Source organism: Microtus pennsylvanicus, chromosome 3 (genome assembly GCF_037038515.1).
Source record: "Microtus pennsylvanicus isolate mMicPen1 chromosome 3, mMicPen1.hap1, whole genome shotgun sequence".
Taxonomy (NCBI): Eukaryota; Metazoa; Chordata; class Mammalia; order Rodentia; family Cricetidae; genus Microtus; species Microtus pennsylvanicus.
This window is the reverse complement of record NC_134581.1, coordinates 139,441,400-139,448,691: the sequence shown is the minus strand read 5'-3', so window position 1 is coordinate 139,448,691 and position 7,292 is coordinate 139,441,400.

Here is a 7,292-nt window from a genome sequence, read left to right as displayed (position 1 = left end):
GAGGAGGGGTGATACTCTGTAGTGTGGATGATGCGGGTTTGGGCAGGTGCTGATTTGGGGGTGTGGTGAGCCTAGCTGTACCATTTAAATGATTATGAAAGATTAGAACCTGAGTTTATAACTTAAGAAAAGTCACAATGTCAATGGCGCTTTCAAATTAGGTGTTTTAAAATCCAAGTCTCATGATTTAAGATATTTTTTATCTTTTGCAAAGGAAATTCTGATTTGGACCCATATTACTTTCCTCAACCACAAGGCTTTATTCCCTGCATAGTAAGCCTTCAGTATATTTTTCAGTAGTTTTTATCAGCCTAGATGTCTTTATTGCAGTCTGGGGCAAAAGAGCGTGCTCAGCAATTAAGAGCGTTTATTTGGATTGGATGCCCTCTTCCGACCTCCATGCATTCAGACACAGTTTATATATACATACCTTATCAAATACCAACAACAGTAACTTGGATTCTTTTAGATGTTCATAGAACATGACATTGTCTATATAGGATACATGGGGTTCCTTAGCTGGGCAAGAAGGAGGCCAGGACAAATAGAGGAGGACGTGTTGAGAAAACCTCAGGCAGATTTGACTAGGGAAGCAGAGGGCTGGAGAGGGGAGGCTGGAGACGTCACCCGCCAAGGCTCTCCTGCAGTTACTGGTTGCTGGCTTCGGCCTCTGTAATGTGGCCATTCAGGTGCTTGGGTAATTCTTAAGCCAGGGTTGGTTTTTGTCTTTTAAAACTGAGTTTGCCAGGAGCCTCTGACATGATTCTCTTTTGGATAGGACTTAAGGCTCAGCCACTTGGCTGAAGAATATTAGTTGTAGGAAGCAAGTTTTATAGTGACACTGTCATGGAGCAGACTGTATTTCTACACTTGTTGCCTACATGAAGGACTTCACTCGGTGGGCTTAATTCCAGCAGTTGGAGAAAGAGAAAGGTGTCGGGTAGGAGCTGTGCTGGAGTGCATAGCAGGTCTGGCTAGCCCCGGTGGGGCCAGGGCCTGTGATGATCTAACTCACCTGAGCGAAATGCCAGTGGAGGTGAAACAGCTGAGGCCTGTTGGAAGGGCCTGGCCGGGTTGAAAAGCCAGCTACAAACCCTGTGTTCTTGCCTTGAGTTCACTCTGCTATAGGAATCCAGCCACAGTAGTGATGATACTTAGGAACTACTGTCTTCCAGAGGATTCCCCAAACCCACATAATGGCACAGTCTTCAGGCTTACACAAGTACCTTGCCTACATTCAGGCTTCTAAGCACAGTGAAACCTGGTCTCTGGCTTCTCTGAGCTACACTACCCTAGCATCCTAAGGAGGGCTGGACAGAAGCACTGAACACTGCCCTTTTCTGTGACCTTCGGCCTTCTCCAGCCCTGTCGAGTTATGCTGACATCAATTTAATGAGGCTGATGGTACCGCTGCATTGACAGTTTGGAAAGGGAAAGGGAGTCAAGTTACCAGCCTGCTTCCGGTGCCAGGCAGTCCTAGGAAAGTCACCAAGATTGCAGTGAGCATGAAAGTCCATCCCAGAACCTGTGAGCCAGCCTAGTAAATAATCTGATTGGGGAAGAAGAGACGGGACTACCTTGTTGGGGGAGGTATCAGAGGGGTCACTTCTCTTAGAGGAAGGGGCTTGAGGATTTACGGGTATATTTGTAAGCCCTGTCCTGTCCCAATCACAGGGTGGAGACCCAAGATATCAAAACCCCGGCCTCTGGCACCTTTGCTGATGCTGGACCCTTGAGCTGGCAGAGCCAGTATGGACCACTCTGAATTCTGTCGAAGCAGCAGCAGGGTATTTTTTTGTGCCCTTCCAGTGCCTCACCATCCAGAAGGGATGAGGGTTTGGGTTAGTGAGGGATATCACCTAAGCTTGTGGCTCATGGAGAAGTGCAGATGAGAAGTGAAGGCCTGTGAAGAGGTCGTTGGTTTATCTTGACAAAACCAGATGGGCCATGCTCTCCCTCAGCCTCCTACCCCTAGGCACTGGCTCTGAGTGAATGAGATAGCTCTGGAAAACTCGGGAATACCAGGGAGATCATTGTGTTGGTCAGCGTAGGAGATTCTGGACATGAATTTAGGTGAACAGATACTCAATAACCCCGTGGGCTTTCAGTTGGAGGAGAAAGGGAGGTGCCTGGATTTGTTGAGGATTATTTCAGTCTTTCACTTCCTTGCAGCCACACAACCAGTAACAGCTAACTGATAGGATTCCAACCCAGCCCCCATAATCTAACCTGCTGTTCGTTTGCTGATTGTTGTTGTTGGGCTCCTGGCTTCTGGCTTAACTCTAGTTTTTTTGTTTTGTTTTTTAAATATTTATTTATTTATTATGTATACAATATTCTGTCTGTATGTCTGCAGGCCAGAAGAGGGCACCAGATCTCATTACAGATGGTTGTGAGCCACCATGTGGTTGCTGGGAATTGAACTCAGGACCTTTGGAAAAGCAGGCAATGCTCTTAACCACTGAGCCATCTCTCCAGCCCTTGTTTTTTGTTTTCAAGACTGGTTTCTCTGCAGCCCTGGCTGTCCAGGAACTACCTCTGTAAAATCAGGCTGGTCTCAAATTCAGAGATCCACCTGCCTCTGCCTCCTGAGTGCTGGGACCAAAGGCATGCATTACCACACCTGGCTCTGGCCCAGTTCTGGTGAGAAAGTTATAGGACTTTTTTTTTTTTTAATTAAAGGAGAATGGACTTATTTTGTATACATTTCAAAGATTTCAGTTTATAATCCGTACTCTGTTGATGCACGTCCCTTGGTGAAGCTTAAGGGAAGGCAGGGGCTGTGTGGTGAAGGCTCCTCACCTCATAATGGCCTGAGAACTCACTGTTCACACTGGCTAACATGACCTCTGTGTACTCAGATTTTTCTTTGGGCTCCCGCTCAATGAAAGCTCAGTCGTAGCTTAGGCTTATAACTTAAATTAACCCATTTATTTTACTCTGTTTCTGTTGTGTAGCTCGTCACCCCATTTCTCTGTACTGCTAATGCTGCTCCCTCTGTGTCTGGCTGGCAACTCCGCCTTCCCAGAGTTCTCTGTAGATATAGTCCTGCCTATACCTCCTGCCTAGCTGTTGGCCATTCAGCTTTCTATTACACCAATCACAACAGCATATTTTCACACAGTGTACAAATGTCCCACAACACTTGTTTCCGAAAGCTATGGACTGGGAGAACAAACTGAAATCTGGGGCTCGAGCCATGGACCCCTAGGTTGGATACAACTTAAGTACTGGCCAGCTTGCCACTCTTCCTCGAGGTGGCCTGTGGAGGCACCTTGGTGAACTTCATTCTCCATCTATAAATTAGGACTGCCCTTGATGAGCCATTGTGTTGACAGGGCTGTATACCTCCGGGGTGCTGTTCAGAAGGACTGGGAACAGTTCTTTCCAGGGGCTGCTCCCTCTCTCCCTAGACGTCTTCCTGCCACCTGCTTCCTCGTGGCCTGTGGGGAGACCTGTGCGTTCCTGACCACTTCACTCTCACTCACGCCGTCTCTACAGTCTAGACACTTTTCCTTCATCGGTAGAAGAAAAACCTCCCTCTCTTCTATACACGGAGGGGGGGGGGGGGAGGAGAGCAAAGGCATTAGCGCCACGATATTCTGCAGGAAGTTTCCAGAGGCTCCCTAACCTAACGGTACCACCTCAGAATGCTGCCCAAGCTGTCTTCTAGTGTTGTCTCCTTTGCCTGATGGTGAGCACCATGGCTGTGCCTACCTCCTGCTGATCTCTGCACAATGCAGGTGGGTCCAGCAGGTGAATGATATAAAAGGCTGAGGAACTTTAGGTGCCCAGTGGCATCAACCCCTGGGCACCAGAGTGGCCATGGCCCACCTCAGCTTGCACTCGCTACCCTAGGACACTGGTGTGCTTGCCTCCATGGATTCCTGGAGCCACCCTAACAGACAGCTATAACAGACAGTTACATGCAGGGGTTTCCCTCAGACATGCAGAGGCAGCCTCTAGTGCTGGAGGCTGAATGCTGTAGAGATTTGCATGGGTATGGATCTTGGTTTATTGATACAAATTAAGGTCAGTCTTATATGTATATTTCTGCTCTTGATTAAGGTATTGTGATTATGTAGTTCATTTAAAAATGTAATACATAGGGGCTAGAGAGATGGCTCAGAGGTTAAGAGCATTGCCTGCTCTTCCGAAGGTCCTGAGTTCAATTCCCAGCAACCACATGGTGGCTCACAACCATCTGTAATGGAGTATGGTGCCTTCTTCTGGCCTGCAGGCTTACACACAGACAGAATATTGTATATATAATAAATAAATATTTTTAGAAAATGTAATACATAATTAAGAAATATAGGTTTATAGATAGTCATCTATAATAGTCAAGCCTGTAGTCATGTTAATTTATTTTCTAGATGTGTAGAGATATATTTCAGATAGGTGTTCTTCAAATCCTTCAGAGACCTTCAGAATATGGCATTTAAAATTCTAAAAATTTAGGAGTTTTCATGACAGTGAGATATATCTGCTTCTGGCAGCACCAATCTACATCAAGAGGAAGATGGGCATTGAAGAGGCTCCTTATGGAGTTTGTTAGATGAACTGGACATGCAGGACCCACAGAGAAATGACTGCTGAACTTCCCTAAAGGTGAGATGGTCCTTCAGGGTTCCTGCTTCATGAAAGAGTCTGCCAGAAGTCTGCAGGACACAGAAGAAGTGACTGAAAAACTGCCAATATAGGCTAAACTGTCTTTAAAATTTCCTGCTTCATGAAAGAGTCTAATGGATACTATGGGCCTGTAGGCTGAAGATGGATGCCCCAATGATACAAAAGCACTTTGGGTGACTGTCCAGGCAATGAGATGTCTCTGTCAATTCTAGAGTTTTGGAAGTTGCTTACACTGTACTTCCTGTTTACTTGGGTAATATTATATCCTTCTGGAGTTTTGATGGAGTTGAAGAATAGATAGTTATAGTTTTCCTTAGTTATGATAAAAGATAAATAGAAGCCAGGCAGTGGTGGCGCACCTTTAATCCCAGCACTTGGGAGGCAGAGGCAGGTGGATCTTTGTGAGTTCGAGGCCTGCCGGTCTACAAGAGCTAGTTCCAGGAAAGACTCCAAAGCTACAGAAAACCCTGCCTTGAAAAACAAAAAAAAAAAAAAAAAGTACTAGAAATATTCTAACTGTAAATCTTGCTTGATACCTGCTTTGATATATGCAATTTTACTGTTAAAGTTAAAACCTTTTTTATTTAAACAGAAAAGGAGAGGTGATGTGGGAGTTCCCTCTGTGTGCCATTATTACTATTAATGAATAAAGAAATTGCCTTAGCCTGTTGATAGGGCAGAACTTAGGTAGGTGGGGAGAACTGCACTGAATGCTGGGAGAAAAAAGGGCAGAATCAGGAGACGCCATGGACCCACTGCCAGAAATTTTGCTGGTAGGCCACAACCTCGTGGTGATACACACATTAATAGAAATGGATTAAATTAATATGGAAGAGTTAGCCAATAAGAAGCTAAAGCTAATGGGCTAAGCAGTGGTTTAATTAATACAGTTTCTGTGTGATATTTTGGTTCTGGGCAGCCAGGACAAACAAGCGGCCACCCCCTGCAACAGCTAAAGGCAGCTCCAGGCCTCTCCTTTTGGCCTGAGGATGTCTGTGTGTCCAGGAGTGCATATGAACATGCAAATTCCTCCTTTTGAGAAAGACAGCAGCTATTTTGGACTAGGGCCCCCTTTCGTGACCTCATCTTAACAAACTCTTGTTACAGTGGCCGTTTCCAAATTGAATCACCTTCTGAGGTGCTGGGATTAGGATTCCAACACGTGAGTGTGAAGGTAGCATACCTGAACACAAACACAAAATAAACAATTCATGAGGCCCTCTGGAGCAGTCCCCATATTGAGGTCAGGTGCTTGGAAAACAATGTGGAAAGAAGAAAATGATACCGGTTTCTTTTTGTTTTCTGTCCCCCCAACCCTTGGTTTTTTTCAAGACAGGGTTTCTCTGTAGTTTTGGAGCCTGTCCAAGCCTGTCCTGGAACTAGCTCTTGTAGACCCAGCTGGCCTTGAACTCTGCCTGCCTCTGCCTACCGAATGCTGGGATTAAAGGCGTGCACCACCACCGCCCGGCCAGTTTTTAGGGTAAAAGCTTGGGCTCTGGCAGCCCCCACAGAGTAGGTATAACCCAGCCACTTGTCTCCAGCTAAAGAGAAGTCAGAAAGTAAAAGAAAGACCCATTGGACACACGGGGAGAAGAACACAAAGGGTCTGTGACAGCAATTTTGTCTTCGGAGTGCTGAGACAAGATTTGAGAGCAAGTCCTTACATTCTTAAGTACAACACTTAAGACTTAATACACTGGCCGGGCAGTGGTGGCGCATGCCTTTAATCCCAGCACTTGGGAGGCAGAGGCAGGCGGATCTCTGTGAGTTCGAGGCCAGCCTGGTCTACAAGAGTTCCAGGACAGGCTCCAAAAAAAAAAAAGCAAACCTACGGAGAAACCCTGTCTCGAAAAATTAAAAAAAAAAAAAAGACTTAATACACTGGTCGAAGTGTGGTCATTGACCCATTATCTCTGCTGTTGTCTTTGCAAAACAAAACAGTCTGCTCCAGCTGGGCCGTGGTGGCGCACGCCTTTAAACCCAGCACTTGGGAGGCAGAGGCAGGTGGATCTCTGTGAGTTCGAGACCAGCCTGGTCTCCAGAGCTAGTTCCAGGACAGGCTCCAAAGCCACAGAGAAACCCTGTCTCGAAAAACAAAACAAACAAACAAAAAAAAACCAGTCTGCTCCAATTTTAATGTGTTAACCTCTGAGGGTTGAACCTCCAGGGGTAACTGTCCTCTGACTGGGGAGTCTGTCTTTCAAGTTTTGCTTTTCTTGAGATAACAAAGTGACTCAGAGGAAAGGTTAACAGATAGATCTCTTCGGCTGTATTGTAGCTTGGTTGGTAGAATGCTTGCCTAGCATGCCCGGTAAAAAGCTGGCATGATAGTGCATGCTTGCAATCCTAGCACTGGGCAGGTGGGGCCAGGAGGATCAAGAGTCCAAGACCAGACTGTGCAACACAGAGTTCAAGACCAGCCTGAGCTACCTGAGATCCCAGCTGGACAAGAAAAGCAGCTGTGACAAGCCTCAGGCCTGGAAAGCTAGTCGGCAGTTTCTTACTCAACCACCAGGGGACCCAGACAGCGTACTCTTGGGCATGATTTCAGAGACTGTAAACTGATCTTCACGGTTAAGACACGGATGTCTGAAGCAGCTGCTTCATAGTAGCCCCAGGAGGAAATGTTCATCAGGATGCACAGTTAGGGAGGCCGCGCT